This window comes from Mustela erminea, chromosome 12, assembly GCF_009829155.1.
Source record: "Mustela erminea isolate mMusErm1 chromosome 12, mMusErm1.Pri, whole genome shotgun sequence".
Classification (NCBI taxonomy): domain Eukaryota; kingdom Metazoa; phylum Chordata; class Mammalia; order Carnivora; family Mustelidae; genus Mustela; species Mustela erminea.
Genome location: NC_045625.1, coordinates 26,333,144 through 26,355,000, shown reverse-complemented (window position 1 = coordinate 26,355,000; position 21,857 = coordinate 26,333,144). Strand labels below are relative to the sequence as shown.

Sequence of the window (21,857 nt, the reverse complement as noted above, 5' to 3'; positions counted from 1 at the left end):
CGCAGTATCTTCAAGCAAGCAGACACCAAGCAAGAAACTGATGCTTTGAAGAATAAATGGGAAGAAAGGCAGTGTTTAAATAATTATATAGAAACTCATTTTTGTGTTTCTTGGTTTACTTTGGCCCTTCTAATATGTTTAGTTACATATTGTAGCCCTAGGACCTGAGGGGAAAGCACTTAAAACTTGTCCTCTTTCCTCTACACTTTTTCTTTATCTCATCACTACCTATTACTATATTCTTAAACCGAAGCTTTAACAAAAATACAGTCTTATAAGGTTTTCTAAAAATTGAAATAATTGGTTGGGGATACTAGAAAGGTTTTCTTATAATGGTTTATTTTTCTCTTTTTGTAAGTAAGTTGGGTTTTGCTGAATTATCCTCTTTTGTTTACTGACTAGATTATATATCATTTTCTCTTTTCCAAATACCGTGATATTTCTCTTATGGTTAAAACTCAAAATAGAGTGGATAGGAAGAGTTTCTAGGCATAGTAGCTTAAAATCACGGATACGTTAGTTTTTTACCTGCCGCACTAACAGTGGCAAAGGGGGATATGCTTTATATGTTTTGTTGCCTTGTTTAGTTAGACTTCTTTTCATTCCATCATTTTGGATGATGGATAAGATTTTTAAAAGCTTTCTATTTTCTGATTTTGTTGTCTAGTTTAATACTACCTTTAATAGTTATCTTGGTAAAATTCCCACTTGAATTTGGTAATAATTGATAATTATACTGATTTTTAATATTTCAAGCAGGAATGAAATGTTAAAGTTACATATGAGGTCGGAAAACCTACACCATTTAAGTTTTATCTCAGAAGGATGGGTTATAAAGGGAGGTGCCTGAAACTATACCGAAGTCATTTATGTCTCCTTTTTAATAAGGTTTGGAATGGTTTAAGCAAGTGTTTTGAAAGATTCCTATGTATTTCTGATTTATTTGCCACATAAATTTTTCAAACGTAACTATTCAGAGGTTATTTTTCTTTTAATCCTTTTGCAGCATTCATTTATTTTCTAAAAGGGTATAATTCTTCCAAAAATCATCATAGAAGAATCTTTCCCAAATTTAGGGAAAGTGTCTTAAACAGTGAGTAAAACCCATGCATGGTTATTGGGCAGAACATACCTATTTTTTTTTAAATTGGTTAAAATTTGTAATACAAGTTCTTTGAGCCAAACTGAAAGTTGTGATTACAGTATTTAAGGATCCCTTGAGCATTCTCATGTTGACTCTTTCATTCTTATTTTAAGTGTATTGTGTCAAGACAACCTTCTCCCAAAAAGTGACTGTTGCTGCTTATAGCTGAGTTACCTTTTACAGAAAGTCCTGTGGAAAGGGATAGCTCATTCTCTGTTAAAGTTTACTGCTTACTGATAGGATGTTTTGTTTATTGGTAAAACAAACCTAAACGAGAAGTTTTTTTTGAACTTGATATTCTTTTTTCAGAAGACATTTATATCTGTCCACCATTGTCTCATGACATATTGGTAGTTTTAAAGAGAGTTTTAAAGGTAGTTTTATAAGGCAGTTGAGAGAATGAAATATGTCAATAGATACCCTTTTGATCCTCCAGACAAGTAGAATTTTAGTTTTTGTTCTTCCTAGAGATTTTGAAAAAAATTGTTGAGTGTTCTGTTCCCTACAGTGGGATTATTCAAGGACTTAAGGAAACAGGAAGTTATAATTCTCTTTCATAGAGTCAAATCTGAAAGCAGTAATTTAGTAGTGGAACTGCTTTAATGTGAACAGTGTTACACATGTATATTTTAGCAAAAATAACACAGAAAAAGCCAGAAGTTCTTGTATAAAATTTTTTACTGTTATGTCTTATGTAATTGTCTTCTCTTTAATTCAGTGCCTTCTTCCTCTAAGTGTGCTCTTGTTCCATGCCCCCATGCAGCGTCAGCTGACGTTTGAGCCAGAGACCGTTATGTTATTCTACTGGTGAGGGCCTTCTATTGCAGGGATGTGGAGAAGAGGAGATAATAATCAGGGGCTGGAGGAGTGCATATGAGTCTTTAATGTGCTCATGCCATCATTTGAAACCCTTCATATAAACTTTTCTAATACTCATTTGGAAAATTCATTTGAAGTAGTAACAATTATTACCTCAAAATAAGAATCTGAGGTATTCCTCTTACGTGCTTCTTTTAAAGGTCTCTAGATATAAAGAGCAAAACGTGGAGGGTTTTGAGTTTGTATGTGTTAAGTTAAACTGGAAGAGTTTGCCACCCTCATTTTCAAACTAGAAAATAATCAACAATAGTGCCTGTTTAAATAGTCTCACATTAAGGTAACTCTTAACTTGAGGATAATATATAACATTCTCATTGTTATTTGAATTAAAAAGTATTGGGCCTTTTTGCTCAATTTAATGCATTATGGGAAGAGAGTATACCTTTTCAGACATTCTTTGTTAGTTTACTTATTACTATTTGTTTTGGCTGGTCAAACGTGATTGCTTTCTGTAAAAGAAATGCATGAGAGGTTGACAGTAATGGATGTATCACAGGTATAAAAAAGTTGTCATATAAAAACATGCATTTAGTATTTCTTTTAGCAGTTGAATCCCAAATCAGTCTTAGTAAACTGAATAAAGAAATGAAGGAATTGCCTTAAGCACTTTAGAAAAGATTTTTTTTAGAATTCATTTTGACTATTTGGGCTTACCATGTCACATATGTCTTTAACTTTTGGTAAATATGTATATATCAAACATTTGATAACTGAGAGCACATAGAAATTTAATATACAGTGATTCTTTGAAGGTTCCGGGTGTAGGTAAATAAAATGAAGGTATTAGAGGTGTGCCTGTCTGTACATGGGTTTTATTGATGGCGTCTGGTAATGTCGACAAACCGTTAACTGCCACTATACAGCTAGACTTGGCCTACTTTGTTCTGCAAACAGTAATTCTTTCCCTGTATTATCTTTTAAAGAAACATATGGCTTGTATTTGCTCATTTATTAAAGTATGAACAGTATCATGTATAATTGGAATTTTTTGTGACTGATCCTTGGTGGTACAAATAAAGTAAATAATTTGTAATGAAGGAGTTTAATAAGGCTAACATACTCCATTTCATGACTACCTATACTTCTAAAATTAGAGTTATTTATTTTTGTTTCTTTTGAAAACATGGAAGAAAATTGGAAAAGGGCATACACGGAAAATGATTATTTCAAAGAGTATTCTGAAAGAGGACACTATAGACTTCTTACTATAAAATACTGTGGTTCCAAGCTAAAAATACTAAGGACTGTATTCAAATCACCATAATTCTTTTTATTTTAAAAATCTGTTATAATTCTTTTTTTTTAAAACCCGTGTTTATTAGATCAGTGTCCATTCATCAGCTAATTCATACAACAGATATTTAAGTGTCTGTGATATGGCATCGATGCATTGTATTTAGATTTCCATAATTAATGAAGTTTGATTTACTGTGCATATAGTTTTGCTACTTTTGAGGAATGTGACAAAGTTTGTATCTTAAAAACAATGTTTTGTTAATAAGTCAGAAATTCTAAAAAGTAAATTTTTTATGGTTTATAAAAAATTCAAATTGACTGCTTATAATATGGTTCACTTTATATAGTCACAAAAAATGGGTCTAGAAAACTTTCTTCCTTGATTTTATTTTAAACTGGATATATTCTTTTACAGAAATGTGTAGTCAGCATAAATTTACTCAACACCTGAGTAACCATAAAGTTACCTGCTATTTTTAACCAAAATGTACATTTCATAATGCTGGTACTGGAACGTTATAATAAGATCATGAATGTTTCCTTTATCATTACAGAATGATCACCTCATGTTCAGTATAGTTTTAGTTTTGTGTGTATCTTACAGTATTCATATTATACAAATATTTGTGACCTGATATGCTTTGTTACCTGGAGTATTTGATTAATGTAAATACATAAGGCTTTTTGAGTAATTTGGAGTTTAAATGGATTGCATTTGGTATATGTTGTTTTTACTGAAAAGACATTTTGGACTTGCCATATAAAGGTTAGTACTGGCTTAGAAATAAATAATTGAGATTTGCAGGGTACTTTTCTCCTCAGACTACCCAATTACTAAATTAAAACAGTATTTGTTATTTCTAAGTCAATATAAGGTACTGACTTTTGATTCATATTCATTTGAGTTATGTTAGTTTAACCTGATATATTTTCTTAATGATACCCATTCACTGTAAGTTGGTCCTTGGGAATGGGCACGTGGAGGATTTCACAGTAAGTAGGACAGAATGTGGGTGAATGTGTTTGCATTGGCTTGGAGCTTCATAAGTTTGGACCAGTTTTAAAATAAGTCAAATTGTGAGTGGTTAAAAGGTCTTTTTATTAGTATTGGAAATTTTTGGAAAGTATATGGGCTGTAAGAAGGCATAATTTTTTAACATTTTCAGTATCTCCTAAGGTACCACAGCATGGAGTCTTAATTTGCCATTTAAGGGAGACTCTTTAAATCAAATTTATAACTAATTCATATTTTAAGATATAAAGTTTTGGAGCAATTTACATTGAAAACCACTAGTCTTTAAGATTCTGGATATAATTTAAAAAGTATTTTGGTTTCATTTCTTTTGAAGTAATTAATTAAAAGGAATACTTTTGCTCTACCATATACTAACTAGATAGATCTATGATGTCTGCATAAATCGTTTCTCATCTTTGGGCCTCCACTGCCTTAAATAAAATAATTGTAACTTGTTAGCTTATCTCACATTTATGAGGATTTGTGAGAAATAAAATGAAATGGAGTATGTGAAATTGCTTCAACATAGTAAAATGCTATGTAAATGTAAGGTATTATTTTCAGTTAATAATGGATTTAAGTGTTGGGATACTTCCAGATGCTCTTTGTTTTCGTAAAGCATGTGCTTGCAGTGGTATCACCAGGACCTCAAAAATCAAAAACAAAAACCTACCTGAACAAAATGCCCTTTAACAGTCTTTAGTTTGTGCATGACCTGTGGCCTTTTTGTATTTTCTCATCAAGTTTATTACCCTGTATCAAGACTTTGTAAAATTGTAAATGTCTCTCACAGCATTAGGGTTTCAGTGTAGAATGGTAGCATATATAAGTGATTTAAGCTATGTTTTAATTCAGGGATTTGCACTTTCCATTTATGACTGCTCGGTGCCACATGCAGAGTAAATTTAGCCCAAATAATTATTTCCAAACAACCAAAATCCGGTTTGTTGTCACAAGATAAATGATATTAGGTATATGTGCCCACTTAACATTTTTACAACTCTCATTGCATTAAAAAAATTTGATGAAGCATTTCAAAACTTTGTTAATATGGATATCACTTAGTATCTCTCCTAACATTTGTTTGCTTTAAATTGGATTTATTAAATAGTCTATAGGTTATCTTGATCTATAGATTATTTGGTATGTCTATTATCTGGACATGGTTTTGCTATGCAGTTCTGATAATAATTCTAATTCCTCAGGATTAACCTATAAGTTACAGATGAACAACATTAATGAACTACTTAAAAGGTACTCAGTTCTGCAAAGTAGTGTTTTAATAAGCATATTGCCTCATTATCCTTGGAAACAAGACAAAGCCTTTTAAACTTTAAACTAGAAACTTTTAAACTTTTAAAATAGAGTATTCAAAGTGGAATAACTTGTATGTTGAAATGATTGTATGTCCTGTATAGAATGACCAAGTTAAGTTCTTACAAAAGCACCTGGAATATCTCATCTAAAAATTAAACTTTTTTCAGCCTTCTTTTGCTTCAGTGCTTGCATTTTTATCAATTTTCATTAAATATATACAACATGCTGTTGGGGATGAGAAGATAAAAAGCCCCCAAAGCCTATATTTTTAGAGCAGTGCTGTCCAACAGAATTTTATGCAGTGATGGGAAGTTCTATATTCATGCTGTCCAACATGGTAGCCACTAGGCCCAGGCAGCTCTTGTGTGTAAATATAACTAGTTCAACTAAGAAACTATTTTTTAAAAAGTTTTTTTTATTTATTTGACAGAGATCACAAGTAGGCAGAGGGGCAGGCAGAGAGAGGGAGGAAGGGAGGCAGGCTCTCTGCTGAGCAGAGAGCCCAGTGTGGGGCTCGATTCCAGGACCCTGGGATCATGACCCAAGCTGAAGGCAGAGGCTTTAGCCATCTGAGCCACCCAGGCACCCCAAGAAACTAATTTTTTTATTGTAATTAATTTTAATATAAAAAGCCATCTTACTAATAGCTACTTTTTTATACAGTGCAGCTATAAATGGAAGATGAAACATGCTATGACTATACTATAAATTAAGAACTTAGTTTTGTCTTTGGAGCTTGTCCCATCCTGGGTTGCATTTTGGCAGATTGTAGCTAAAAGAGTTAGAATAAGAACCTAAGTTTTTTTTTTCCCTTAAAGATTTTACTTATTTAATTTATTTATTTGACACAGAGAGATCACAAGTAGGCAGAGAGAGGAGGGGAAGCAGGCTCCCTGCCAAGTAGAGAGCCCAACGCGGGGCTCGATCCCAGAACCCCGAGATCATGATCTGAGCCAAAAGCAGAGGCCCAACCCATTGAGCCACCCAGGTCCCCCGAACCTAACTTGAAATCTGTTTAGGAAAGAAAACCAGTCAATGGGACTATATGAGACTGGAACTCCTATAACTATGACCATTTTCACCAAAGGAAGAATGAAGGAAAGAGACTGGATAGCGTTGTGTTATAGGGAGGAGAGCATAACAAAGATAGAGAAACCAGTACCCTCGTATAGAAGATGGAGCGGAGAAGAGTTGAGCAATATTAAATATACATACCTTTGAAAAGTTAATTCCATTTCTAGGTATTTCTCTTATATACTCACAAATAAGCACTCATTGCAGCATTACAAGAGCAATATATAAGCAACCTAATTGTTATTTTAAGAAAAGAATGGGCTACCAGAATTCTAAAAGCTCTCCTTTTGTAAATTGCTGCATTAACAAGCTACCATTGTTACATACTTGTCTAGATACTTTCTGCATACCCCTTCCCCAATAAATGTTATGAATATGTAGACTATTATGGGGGAGTTTGTTTCCACAGTTAGAGTTCTTTCCATGAATACCAGTCCTGTCTGCGCATCTGGGTGGCTCAGTCAGTTGAGCATCTGCCTTTGGCTCAGGTCATGATCCAGGGGCCCTGGGGTCGAGCCCCATGTCAGACTCCTTGCCCTATGGGAGCCTACTTCTCCCTCTCTCTCTACCTGCTTGCTGCTCCCCCTAATTATGCTCTATCAAATAAATAATCTAAAAAAAGTGTGCCTGTCTGAATCTCTGGAATGAAGGCTCAGGAATTTGAACACTACTTAGTGTCAAGCGTTTCCTTTACTAAACACCATTTTACATTTATACTGATGGTACTAGTAGTAGTATGTTTCTGCCTCTTTTGCACAAGGTCACCAGAATGATTAGAATGTGATGCTTGCAAGAAACGCTACACACCTTTTACAGAATATGCTGCTGATGGAAAGGTATTCATGATAGGAAATGGAAAAGGCAAGTCTAACAGTTTATATAGTACGACACCATGTGGGGGGTGTACTTAGACTTGGGCAAGTGGGGTCCCTGCCCCAATCCTCACACTGGCTGTGCTTCTCTTCACGGAATGAAAAATGGAAGGAACCAAGGGATTGCACTCCCCTGGTAGTTTGTATTCCTCTACCCACTATGCACCAGATAGCCAGAGCCCCAGAATTCCCTGCCTGACCAGCCCAAAACTTGATTTCAGAACAGATGCAGACCTCTCTCAAATCCTGAGAACAGACTGTGCTACAGGTGTATATACCCTTACTCTTGAGAAGTGGCAGCTCATGAGTACTGTGGATGGAACTTGAATGTGCAGACAGGTATCCACATGCATGCATACCAGGACACTCGTGGTAAGCTGAAACGGGTAAAAGCATGCAGACTCACGGCCTTGAGGGAAGAACAAGCAGACCTAGCTCTCGTGCTGCGCTTTATGTAGTATATAGGAATTCCAAATTTGATCCTAGATTTCTGTTCCTTGGGAAGGAATATTTGCCAAGGTAGAAAGATATATAATATTTGATAGTTCTTTACCTGGACACTTAAAAGATGTTGGGATTAGATTCCATTTGTACTCTTGCCTTAGGACCCACAATATTTGGGCGGGCCAGGATGTGTTTGTAATCTCACATTCGAGTAATTTTTAGAAGATGGATCTTTGGGGTGCCTGGGAGACTCAGTCAGTTGTGTCCAACTCTTGATTTTGGCTCCAGGCATGATTTCAGAGTCAATGGGGGAGTCTGAGATTCGCTCCCTCTTCCTCTGCCCCTCCCTTTGCTCACACGCTCGCTCTCTCTAAAATATTTTTTTTAAAGACATTTCTTTGCCTATAATAGAGGCTGTTTTTACCCATTCTCGTACCCTTTGTCCACTTGGATTGGCCAACCAAGTTAAAGCATACTGACAGCTGGAGGCTTATAGCTCAGCTCCCTTCTGGTATGCTGGAGAAGTACTGCTGCTCAACACCAGCTGAGTTACACATTTACCTCCCGTTAGCTGTTTGTTCCCAAACATGTTTATGCTAGTGGCAGTCATTGTTGTAATGATGCAACTTATTACATAAACTAATAAAATATGAAAAATTATGAGAGTTGAGGGAAACGTTAAGGAGCTTAAAAAAAAAAAAGTTGCTGATAAGATAGTTGTGTCCAAGATAATTCTAAATGATAGGGGAGGATTGCAAAAACAAAACAAAACTAGGGCTCTGAGTTGACTCCTTCGCTGGTTTCTGTAAGTTCTTGGACCACTTTAAAAAGGTAGAAATAATAGGTGATGCACTATGTCTGTGATTTATATAGGAGAAACAGATGCTCGAATCAGTTGGCTTGTATTTTAAAAGATCTTGACTCAAATCAAAAGATATCCAGTGTAGTCCTCTGCTTTAATTGCCTTTTTTTTTTTTTAGGTTTACATGGAACAAGATTTGTTACGCATTTGAAAACTTTTCTATGAACCTCATAATTTTTCCTTTTCCTTAATTTTTACTATGACACTTAAAAAAAAAGATTTTATTTATTTATTTGTTAGAAAGAGAGAGCGAGCGAGCACGCAAACAGAGAGGCAGGCAGAGGCAGAGAGAGGAGCAGGCTCCCTGCTGAGCAAGGAGACTCGATCCCAGGACTCTGGGATCATGACCTGAGCCGAAGGCAGTGGCTTAAGCCACTGAGCCACCCAGGCGTCCAGACAATTTTCAAATATACAGAGAAGTAGATAGAGGCTATTGTTGATAACACCTCTATGCTCATCACAGATATATCCGTTATTAATATTGTATTAAATATTAGTATTTTATTAATATCTTACCATGTTTATGTCTTTTTTCAAAGTTTTTTAAAAAATTTCACCATAAGCATTGCAATATGCATCAGTAATGATCTATTCTTTTTTTCTTTTAAACACAGCCACATTGTTGACATTCTGAACAAAATTACAGCACTTCCTTAATATCCTCTAATGGCTCAGTCCATATTAAAATTTTGTCTCAAAATTTCCTTTTTTTTTTTAGAGAGAGCAAGCGTGAGCTTGAGCTTGTGGGGAAGGGACAGAGAGAGAGGGCAAATCTCAAGCAGACTCCACACTGAGCATTGAGACAGATGAGGGGCTCAATCCCACCACCCTGAGATCATGACTTGAGTCTAAATCAGACACTCAAGCAATTGAGCCACCCAGGCACCCCTCAAAATTTAGCTAAATTCAGAATGTACAATATTCTACAAGATAAATGCCCCAGAATGTGCAATATTCTACAAGATAAATGATCAATGGAATTTAAAGAGGAGGGAGGGAGGAAAATACAAAATCAGAAACTTAGAGACCTATAACCAAAGGCAGTGTATAGACCTTGTCTGGATCCTGATTTGAAGAAAGCAACCATGAGACATTTTGAGGGGTGCCTGGGTGGCATCACATCATGAAATTCACGCCTGGTTGTCCCAGACTCAATCATTAATCAGTGGAGTGGGTTCAGGGGGTACTAGACTAATCCACCTACAATAAGTTTCTTATGAAGAAGATTACAAAAATGTTTTAAAGTTTCCCACCAACATTTTAGCTTAATTTTAACATCTATTGATGAATGTTGTATCTTGCGTTATCTCATCAGGAGTACCAACATGGCAATTGTTCTGTCACTCACTTGCTAGCTAGAATTCTCATCAGCATGTTGGCTACACTGAAATGCAGTTCATGCAAGAAAGGATAAATGCTTGATGTTTTTCTCTTGATCAAGTTTTAGAATAGTGATTTGATGCCCTGGCAACCTTCAATCATGACTAGTGTGTTTCATTTTTAACGAATTATTATGAAGTCAAGAATTTTTACGTATCTAATGTTTCAATCAGTAAGTTATTCATTTTGGTGCTCAAATTTTCTCATCTTAGGTGTGTCAAGTTAGCACCCGTGTCCCAATGATCCCTTTAATCCTTGGTAACTTCCTTCCTTTGGGTGTTAGGTTTTTTGATTGATCTACCAAGTACTACTTCTAAGTCTATAGAACTAGTTCTAAGTCATAAGAGGACTTCTACCAAATAAGCTTGTATGTACACAGAAAGTTTCTAGAAGGAAAAACATAACAGGAAATGTTTCATTATATACTGTTCCCAAAAAACAAAGTTTAGAAAGCTCAAATATACAAAAGGAGTATTTTTAGTCTTTACTATGGACTAATAGTAAATTTGTAGAAACAACTTAAAATTACAGTATTTAGTGCTTTATAGTTTTCAATATTCACGTCAAAATGGATACATATCCGATGCTTAACAATCCTTTGGATTACACTGTGGATCCAAAAAGCCAGGGCCGGAACTGAAAAGCCATTTTCCAGATGAAAATCGGGGTAAAATGGTCCTCTGGAGCTTGGATGTCATGCACCTCAACCTCACGAGCAATATTAAATGCAGCTGCTATTTCCCTCTACATCATCCGTTCCCCGGCCCCCCCATCTGATGGGTGTACCCTAAACAGAATTCAGGGAGTTATTCTGAATCTCTCTGCGTAGCACACGCACTAAAAAACTATTCGTTGTTTATCTGACATTCACGTTTTTCACAGGTATCCCATATTTTATCCCATATTTTAAATTCACACTCTTTAAGAAACACGGTTCAGGTGGCGCCTCTCCAATTCTTGCTCCCCTTCCTGAAATCTCATGTCGCCTCAGTGCGATACTGCAGTTGTTACGTCGGCAAGCGACGAAAGGACTTTGGAAAGCTAGGAAATCCGCAGGGATCCGTAAACTTCGGACGGTGAAGAAGCGGCAGGACGCCCGGCCACGTAGGGGTCCCAGTCAGCAACCAGAACCACCGCGGCTCTGCACTTGACGGCACCTTTTGCAGCAGTTGCTGTGAATGCCGTAAAGCGGAGTTGCCGCCGCTCTTGGGCGAGGTAAGGGGTAGAAGGTTCCTTTTGGTTGCGGGGGATGAGAGGGTACCTTCAGACAGGCATCTCCGGTGGCTCGGGTCCCCTCACCGGGCATCCCCCAGCATTCTGGGCACCTACTTCCTCTGCCCTCCACCCCGGACCGAGGCGGGCCAGAGGCTGAGTGCGCTGTGGGCGGCGGGGCGTGAGGGCACTCAGTGAGTCAGTTCACCACTGGGGCGGTCCTTCCCACGCTCCTGGTTGTGTCAGCAAGTAAAATCCGCATCCTGGGACAAGTTCAGTTTTGGAGGGCGATCGAGACCCTCATAGGACTTTGCTTGGGTTAGTGATGTTTGAGCAGGGTCGTGAGAGCCATGTCAGGATTTGCGAGAGGACAGGCACTGGGGTGGGGGGTGGGGGGGTGGAGAGCACTGCATATTGTAGGACCAGTGTGTGCAAGCGTGCAAAATCATGAAAGGAACGACCGGGTTTGGGCAGCACCGCGTGCATATTAGGATAATGGCTGGAGGAATGGGTCTACGTAGAGAAGTGAAGGCTAGGAATGCGCCGGCAGCTGACGTTGGGTCTCCACCGGGAAGGACCTTGATGCTCTGTTGAGTGTTCGGTTCTTCGGGCAGTGGAGAACTACAACAGATGTATAGTGAGGGATAATTTAATTACCCATCGCTCATTCTGATGCTTTCCCCGTGGGTTCAACTTTTAGTTCATTTGGAGGACTATTTACTGAAGCAACCCCTTTTTGTGCCTCATAACGGATGGACATTGCTAGCCATGCTAAAGTTTCATATGGCTTTGATGTCTGCCTTTTGTTTGCACTGTCAGTTGGGGGATGTCGGGAAAGACTGGGTATGCGTAGAGGTGGTTGTTAGAAGCTTTGAATAGGCGTGAGAACTGTGTTCAGAATTCATCACCATCAATTTCTCAGGTAACATGAGGCAAGTCACTTTTCTCAGGGCCTTGGTTTTCTCAGATGTAAAAGAGGACCTTCATGATACCAGATTCTTTCTACTTTTGAAGATAGCAGATTTCCAGAGAATAAAGATCAGCCTGTGAGCAGATGAACAGCCTATGAACATGGCTCAAAATGAGTGATGGAGCATTGCATTAAGAATTGGGAGAAGAGGGACACCTGGGTGGCTCAGTCGATTAAGCCGCTGCCTTCTGCTCAGGTCCTGATCCCAGGATCCTGGGATCAAGTTCTGCACCAGGCTCCTTGCTGGGCAAGGAGCCTACTTCACTCTCCGTCTCTGCCTGCCACTCTGACTACTTGTGCGCTTTCTCTCTCTCTGACAAATAAATAAAATCTTAAAAAAAAAAATTGGGAAAGAAGGGTCCTGCCCTGGGTCCTTATTTGGTTGGGCTGCTGCCTTTGCTCAGGTTATGATCCCAGGGTTTGGGGATCGAGCCCCACATCAGGCCCCTTGTTCAGGGGGGAGCCTGCTTCTCTCTCTCTGCCTCTGCCTCTGAATGTCACTCTGTCTTCTTGGGCTCTCTCTCTGACAAATAAATAAATAAAATCTTAAAAAAAAAAAAAAAGAGATTGGGAAAAGAGAGAAGCCTTGTAGAAAAGATTGGGATAGGGGATGGATAGGGCTTGAGGGTTTGAATCATCAGGAACCATCTCGGTTGAACACCTTGGGTAAAAATAGAAAAGGCAAGAAGAGGCATTCATATTTTACTTATTTATATATTTTATTTTAGAGGATGGGGGAGGGTCATAGGGGAGGGAAACAATCCAAAGCGTACTCTGCACTGAGGTGGAGCCAGTGGAGGTGCTCGGGGCTTGATCTCCTGAGCTGAGATCATGACTTGAGCCCAAACCAAGAGTTGGGTGTTTAGCTGATTGAGAGACCCAGGAGCCCTGAGGCTTTCATATTTTAGAGTCCGTTTCTGGTGGTAGGTTTCAAGGGCATAGAGGACTTGGGAAGGATGGCACTGGATATCAAAGGAACCCCGAGTGGAAAGAAAGTGCAGTATGTCTGAAAAGGAAGAAAAAGGAACAAGAGACATGTCAGCAATATACAGGACTTGATTTTTTGGATCTACGTGATATTTAGAACTTGGGTTTTGAAAAACTGAATTTAAGTGTCGTTGACAAAAATGAGCATTTTATCAGAAATCCAGCATGGATTGATGTTTTGGCAGTATGGTGATTCGGGTTGTAGCTCTGGATATTGCCAATAATTAGCCTCTTGGGCTGTCATTTAGTTCTAGAACCTGGTCTCTGTAAGATGATATTGTTGGACAAGGTGGTCTCTCTCCTCTAAGACCTATAAAACTTGAGTCTAAGAATGGAGAGCAACCTCTCTGAAATAGGGGAGGGAGATGGTTGATGGAGAATAGAATTGTTACTTTTGAACATACTGAATCTGAGGTGTAGGAAATAGAGTTGGAAATACAGGCAGATGGAGCTCATAGACTGGAACTTAAAGTAAGTTTTCTCTCAGAGGTTGCAGTTAAAAATCTTGAAATATTTGCTTTGAGGGATAGATTCTAGAGTAACTAGAGGATGTGCCCATAGGTAGGAGGCTAGAAAAATGTGGAAAGAGCCAAGATGCCTTTCAGCAGACAAATGGACAAAGGAGATGTGGTCCATATACACAGTGGAATATTACACAGCCACCAGAAAGGATGAATCCCCAACTTTTGCATCAACATGGATGGGACTGGGAGAGATTATGCTGAGTGAAATAAATCAAACAAAGTCAGTTATCATTTGGTTTCATTTATTTGTGGAGCATAAGGAATAGCATGGAGGACATTAGAAGAAGGGAAAAATGAAGGAGGAGAAATCGAAGTGGGAGATGAACCATAAGAGACTACAGACTCCAGGAAACAAACTGAGGGTTTTAGAAGGGAGGGGGGTGCGGGATGGGTGAGTCTGGTGATGGGTATTAAGGAGCGCATGGATTGCGTGGAGCACTGGGTGTTATATGCAAACAATGAATCAGAACACTACATCAAAACCTAATGATGTACTATTTGGTGACTAACGTAACATAAAAAAAAAAATGGGAGGGTAGAAAAATGACTGAAGGAGACACACGGCTCTTTCAGAGCAATGAGCAAGAACTCGTTTTAGAAAAGATTACACGTAGCCTTTGTAGATTGTTTAGGCCAACATTTTATTAAAATAATTTGACAGTATTGCAGCAAATACTAAGCACCCTTTTCTAGGAACTCTGGCAGAAAATAAATAAATATAATCTCCACTGTCTTTCTAATTGTCTACTCAGAAGTAATATCATTTACATATTTATTCAACAAATATTTATGTGTTTCAGGCACTGCTGGGTCCTAAGGAAGTACTGATGAACAAGGCAGATGTGATATTGTTCCTATTATTCCTGTTTGTAAGGGTCTTAGCTTCTAGGTCAGTGCTTTTCAGATTTAAACATACATAGGAATCACCTGAGGATCTTGTTAAAATGTAGATTCCTTTTTTTTTTTAAATTAACATATAATGTATTATTTGCTTTAGGGGTACAGGTCTGTGAATCATCAGTCTTGCACAATTCACAGTGCTCACCATAGCACATACCCTCAAGGTCCCGTCACCCAGTCATTCCATCCCTCCCACCCGCCGCCCCTCCAGCAACCCTCAGTTTGTTTCCTGAGATTAAGAGTCTCTTATGGTTTGTCTCCCTCCGCGGTCCCATCTATTTTCATTTTTTCCCTCCCTTCCCACACAACCCCCTGCCCTGCCTCTCAAATTCCTCATATCAGAGAGATCATATGATAATTCTCTGATTTATTTCACTTAGCATGATACCCTCTAGTTCCATCCACGTCATTGCAAGTGGCAAGATTTTGTTTTTCTTTTTGATGGCTGCATAGTAACCATATATATATGTATATATACACACATATATATGCATATAAATAAATAATATTATAAAATAGTATAAAAATAATAAATATATAAAAATAAATATATATGTACATACGTATATGTATGAATATATATGTGTGTGTGTATATATATATCTGTCACATCTTCTTTATCTTCTTTATCCATTCATCTGTTGATGAACATCTAGGTTCTTTCTGTAGTTAGCTGTTGTGGACATTGCTGCTATAAACATTCAGGTGCACGTGCCCCTTCAGACCACTACGTTTGTATCTTTAGGGTAAATACCCAGTAGTGCGATTGCTGGGTCGTAGGGCAGCTCTATTTTCAACTTTTTGAGGAACCTCCATGCTGCTTTCCAGAGTGGCTGTACCAGCTTGCATTCCCACCAACAGTGTAGGAGGGTTCCCCTTTCTCCTCATCCTCTCCATCACGTGTCATTTTCTGACTTGTTAATTGTAGCCATTCTGACTGGTGTGAGGTGGTATCTTACTGTGGTTTTGATTTGTGTAAAATGTAGATTCTAAATCAGTAAGTTTTTATATATTGTTTTAAGTACTGAATACATTCTGAGTCCTGTGTTTGATTCTGTTAGTTATATAATTTTACTAAGCTCAATATCCACATATTAACCAACCAATCAAGTACTTGCATTCTTTTTTTTTTTTTTTAAGATTTTATCTATTTATTTGACAGACAGCGATCACAAGTAGGCAGAGAGGCAGACAGAGAGAGGGGGAAGCAGGCTCCCTGTTGAGCAAAGAGCCTGATATGGGGCTCAATCCCAGGACCCTGGGATCATGACCTGAGCCGAAGGCAGAGGCTTTAACCCACTGAGCCACCCAGGCGCCCCAAGTACTTGCATTCTTGAGGGGAAGACTCAATTAAAAATAATTTGGTTTAACAAGTTTTTTTCTCAAAAAATGGGAAGAGATTAACATAATTAAAGCTTATAACATGTAAGCTGTAGTAAATGAGTACTTGTTAATTGACACAAAATGAAAGAAAACTTTTAAAAGTTAAAAAAAATTTTAATATTTGAAAATCAATTGATGTTCACATAGGATAAACAGAAAAAAATACCTTCACTCCACCCAACCCAAGACAACCACTGTTATTACTCTGGAGTGTATGCTAACTAAAGTAACTCTAAATGACCCCAAGGAGTAGCCTATATAAATAATGGTTGGGTCGAAAAAAAAAAAAAAGTTCCTTCGTTTCTCAAGTTTCCACTGCCTTTGAAATAACCATAATCTTTTGTCTATGTGATACATAGTCTTGTGACAGGGAACTGCTAGCAGCTTGCCTGGTGTCTAGTACATCGGGTTCAGCAATATCTGTGAAGTTAATGGAAGGATGAATGAACGAGGTAGCACGGCAAACTGACCTCTGTCGTAAACTCCGGCTGTCACTCTTCACCTGCACCTGCTTGCATTCATGTCTCATCTCATTCTCTGGTACTCTCCTGGCCACACAGAACTCTTCTCTTCTGTAAAAGGTTGCTTTTAAAATCTGTGTTTGTGCTTAGATTCTATTGTGGAAGAGTTTGAAACGCAGAAGAAAACCATGGGATAAAAAACATGAATGATAGCCTCCTGTCTCAAGGGACTGTAATTTAAGACTAAATCTGTACTAAAAATAGTACAGATATACAGTGGTGTGGAAATATGAGAGAGGGGGACTTTAATTGTGTGAGAGCAATCTTATGTTAAAGTAGAGCTTTAAGATGACTATTATTAATTATTGCTGGCATTACCGTACACTCTGATGTTCTAGGTGCTGTTCAGTGCTTTACATGAATTGATATGTTCAATCCTCAGAAGAGCCTTTTGCGTCAAGTACAATTTATAGATGCACTCTGAAGACAGGGGCACAAAGACATTAAGTAACCTTCCCAAAGTCCTATGGGTTGCAAGTGTCAGAGCAGGATTTGAAGAGAGTAGTCTGTGTTTGAGCCTGTACTCTTAACTACTCAGTAGACAGTGAGAGGGGCAGGGGGGTGGGGGGAGAAAGCATTGTAGATAGAAGCAATAGCATAGGTGAAGGCACCCAGGTGAGATGGCACTGTATCAGCAGATTCATATAAAAGAATAGTACAGAATAAGCCATAGAAGGTCTTAAAGCAGCGGAAGTGACACAAAGAGGTATGCTAGAAATAATTTGACTTTGATCCCTGAGATGGGTATTTTGAGGAAAGTCTGATAGGATATTCATGTAGGAGGCTTTCTATCTAGACAGAGGTAATAAGGTCTTTAAACGAGGCTAATTATATGCAAATGGAAAAGAAATGATAGCTTTTAGAGGCACTGAGAAGGATACACAGTTTGTTGACTCATTAGATGCAGAGTTAGAACTGCAAAAACTATTTTGTTTTGAACATAAGTAATTGAGAATATAGGGATACTGTTAATAAAATAGATGGTCAAGTTGTGGAGGAAATCTAGTGTGAAGGTGACAGTGATTCGCTTTAGGTGGTAGTGGTATGTTCAAGAAGAAATAGCCAGCAGCCAACTAGAATATTTATAAGTCATAATTAGCCAGTAGATTAGGGAAGTATCCCTAATAAAATGATTAGGAGCAAGAGAAGGGGTGCCTGAGTGGCTCAGTGGGTTAAGCCTCTGCCTTCAGCTCAGGTCATATCTCAGGGTCCTGGGATCCAGCCCCGCATCAGGGCCTCTGCTCAACGAGGAGCCTGCTTCCCCCACTCTCTCTCTGCCTGCCCCTCTGCCTGCTTGTTATCTCTCTCTCTCTCTCTGTCAAATAAATAAAAATCTTAAAAAAAAAAAAAAAGCAAGAGAATGTAAAGAGAACATCCATCTGGATTTTATATCCAGCAGAGAATCGTAGGCATATTAAACAACATCATTTCCTTCAGCTTTTTACTTTGCCCTTGTAATATCCCCTCCTATCTTCACTTCCTTTCTCAGCTAGTCCTTTTTTTTTTTTTTTTAAGATTTTATTTATTTATTTGACAGAGATCACAAGCAGGCAGAGAGGCAGGCATAGCGGGGCGGGGAGGGGGGTGAGGGGGCAGGCTCCCTGCTGAACAGAGAGCCCTATGCAGGGCTTGATCCCAGGACCCTGGGATCATGATCTGAGCCGAAGGCAGAGGCTTTAACTCACTGAGCCACCCAGGCACCCCTCAGCTAGACTTTTTTTATCTAGGTTTTTCATTTCAGCCACTCTTTGCAGAACCTTATCATTCCCTAGTCATTTAGAAAAGAGTCATTATATATTTGCAATTTTTCTGGAGTATCAGATCGACTATTTTTTTTAATCCCACGTGTCAGCATGTTGAATTAGAGGTTATATTGCAAAAGGTTAAGAAGTAAATGAGTAGTAAGCAGATGAAGAGAATTCTTAACTCTGTGCAGTCTAACCTAACTCCCAGGCTACTGACAACTATTAAGAAGTTAGCTGTGAAAGAAAAGGAAATGAACAGCAAGAAAGACTGGCAGTATTTAGGGAAGATGGGTAGCATCTACTGCTACTGGGCCTTTTTTTACTTATAGCAGCTGGAAATGTTGATTTTTTTTTTTTTTTCATGTCTTACCTTGAATACATTTGCAGAAGCATTTTCTCTTTGAGCTTTCTAAAATTCTGCCTCAGCTCTCTAATTGTGCCTTTGCCTAATTACACTGTTCTCTTCTCTGTGGGTTAGTCTGTTTCATTTTGCAGGGCAAGCCATATTTGAATTTCAGTTCTTTCTGATTCATACCAACAATGCCTCTCTCTCCTTTCCCTCATATCCCTAAGTAAGTTGCGACCTAGCAGCATTGAGGGGAACAGGCTAACACACATCATCTGTGGACCTAAATTAAGTGTCAAGGCTGACATTTCTTGTTGGAGGGCCTCTCATGTCAAGAGAAATGATCCAGAAGGCAGGAATAAAAAAACCAGGCACTTAGACATTCTTTCAGACAGATCCTTACACAAATGATTCTCAAAGGAGTGGTGGTGGTGGTGTTCATGGGATGTCAGGTAAGCCGGGTGTCAGAGTCTTTCATTGCCATTACCTGCAAAAAAACAAATAGTGTAAAATGGGCAAATGGGAAGCTGAAAGAACACGAAATACTGCTTGTGGCTATCGAGAGAGCCCGAGCATTTGTCTTGAATTTCCCATCCTTTGTATTTCCCTTCACATTTGTGTGTGGCTTTGATCTACCACCCATTTTTTCCAAACTGTTTCATGTCTTGACACATAGTGAAAATGATAATAAAGGATATAAGAAGGTGTTTATTCTTGGCTGGAGATGGCCAGTTTTGGGCTCTGGCTACCCCAGGCCCAAAGACAGAGGATTGATAGCTCTGACACCCATAACCCATTAAAAGTCCGTTGGGAAGCAGATCTACCCAGTCCTTTTATTGCCCATTCTCAGTTTATGGCACTAGGGATGGCAAGCTTCCTTGTCATCTGAGCCACATTCTTTGCTGTAATATACCATACTTACATTAACCTTCTCATATTTGCATTAGATCTTGAAGAACCTTGAGTTACTTAAACCTCCTAACTCCCCTTAGTGTCTGCCTTATATATTTTTCTTTTTTTTTTTTTTTAAGATTTTATTTATTTATTTGACAGACAGAGATCACAAGTAGGCAGAGAGACAGGCAGAGAGAGAGGAGGGGAAGCAGGCTCCCTGTTGAACAGAGAGCCCGATGCGGGGCTCCATCCCAGGACCCTGAGGTCATGACCCGAGCCGAAGGCAGAGGCTTAATCCACTGAGCCACCCAGGTGCCTCTGCATTATATATTTTTCTGAAAACATTTGCTGTCTTTTCCCTTTATTTTCCCCTCATTTTAATTTATTAACTCTATAATACTCATCTCTTTTTCATTAGACATGATATCCTGTCTTTTTTAGGAAGCTTTCCCTAAGTATAAGTAAAAATATACATTCCTTATCCTCCCCAGAGCTTTTATTATGATAGGTAAAATGTCACATACAAAAAGAAATGTATACACAAAGAATGTTTTTATTTTGCTTTTTATGTTATATTTCTCCATATGATATTTTTAAGTGTTTCTTCTTCAGGATTGTAACAAAGTATGGTCTTTAAATTCTAAGAAAAAATCACTCTTTCATATTTCATGTTTTGTTTTAACATAAAAGTTCCTGCAGTACAGAGAACTTCTTAAAATAAAAACTTTTAAAAATAATTTTGTGTACTTGAGTATTATGCGAAGTATTAGTATACTAAGCATACGTGTTATTTCTTAATTCAGTCAGTTTTAGGCTGGTGAGGGGAATGATTCATCTGTACTAATAAGTATAATCCAAAATGGAAGGTAGTAAAAGCCCCTCCTTGTGCTCCCATAGTAACTTGTGCCTACGCCTTCATAGCAATAACACCGTTTACATTGCCTCCATATTTGCTTCTAATAGAGTCTATCACAAACTAGATGTGGGGTGGTAAGGAATGAGGTTTACATTTTGGAAAAAACTTCCCATGCTGTTCTGTAGATACATCACACCTTCCATCACCATCAACACCACCATTCTTCTGAGAACTTCTGTTCATCTCTAAAGTCTTAGAAAATAGGAAACTATCTTACTTATCAAACAGTAAATGTTCCCAGAAGGAAGGTAAAACTAGGGATTTAGAGATAGGAGAGATTAATTTTGACTCAGAAGGGCATGAGAGACTTTATACAAGGGTTACTTGAGAAGAGTTATGAAAAGAGGTGTTGAGCTAGGTTTATGGAAATGGATGAGAGCATTTCATGCAAGAGGGAATGAGCAAAAGCAGAGGCAGAGAAGTGTGGTATGTATTCTAGGGATTCTTGGGCAAAAATTTCAGGGTGTATGAAGTGGGAGAAACCTACAGAATTTGCTTGTATTCAGTCGGATTGTGAATTCTCGTTTGGAATTGGAACTTTATTTGTAGGTGGTAGAGAGTCATTGAAAAATAGTTATCGTGGCATATCTTGATTCATCTGTCAGCAACTTGGTGGATCTATTACTGTGTAAGTGAGGTTATGGGTAGGTAGAAAGTGGAACTCGGGGTTCATTTGAAATTGCGACATTAGGTACAATTAGAGTCTAAGTTAGAGTTACAGTGAAGAGAGAAGAGGAAGTTGATGCTAGAGATATTTTAGAGGTACAATCAATAAGCCTTGGCCTCTCTTGTACGTATCATATTTTTCATTTTAAAGTGGGAAACATTTCTAATAAAGAGATCATGCTAGCAAAAAGGAGGTGTTTTTTTTTTCTTAAAGATTTTATTTATTTATTTGACAGAGATCACAAGTAGGCAGAGAGGCAGGCAGAGAGAGACGGGGAAGCAGGCTCCCCGCTGAGCAGAGAGCCTGATGCGGGGTTTGATCCTAGGACCCTGAGATCATGACCCAAGCCGAAGGCAGTGGCTTAAACCACTGAGCCACCCAGGCACCCCAAAAGGAATGTTTTGAATACTCCTCCTTTACAATTGAATTGCCTTGGCATTTATAGAAAATAATAAAGTTAATTAGATATCATCTTGATAACAGTAGAATTAAGTGATTGATTATATGTGTTGGAGGTTTATGTTAAGAATTAATTATAGGTTAGAAACATGCTGTAGTAGTATATATAG

The 21,857-nt window shown here is 38.3% G+C and overlaps 2 protein-coding genes across 8 annotated transcripts in view; both read left to right on the top strand.

Moving 5' to 3' along the window:
• Positions 1 to 5,763, top strand: part of FSD1L (fibronectin type III and SPRY domain containing 1 like) — a 70,362-nt gene extending 64,599 nt beyond the window's left edge. For all 4 annotated transcript variants that reach the window (XM_032307550.1, XM_032307549.1, XM_032307551.1 and 1 more), the window contains one exon: positions 1 to 5,763. This exon is cut by the window's left edge and continues 293 nt beyond it. The gene's annotated coding sequence lies outside the window, so the exon portion shown is untranslated.
• A 5,605-nt stretch (positions 5,764 to 11,368) lies between these two features.
• The window catches only part of FKTN (fukutin), a 62,283-nt gene continuing 51,794 nt past the window's right edge, over positions 11,369 to 21,857 (top strand). For 2 of the 4 annotated variants that reach the window (XM_032307898.1, XM_032307901.1), the window contains exon 1: positions 11,369 to 11,438. The gene's annotated coding sequence lies outside the window, so the exon portion shown is untranslated. Of the gene's footprint in view, positions 11,439 to 14,784; positions 14,806 to 21,857 lie in introns of those variants that run through there. The other 2 variants (XM_032307899.1, XM_032307900.1) reach the window with 2 other exon arrangements.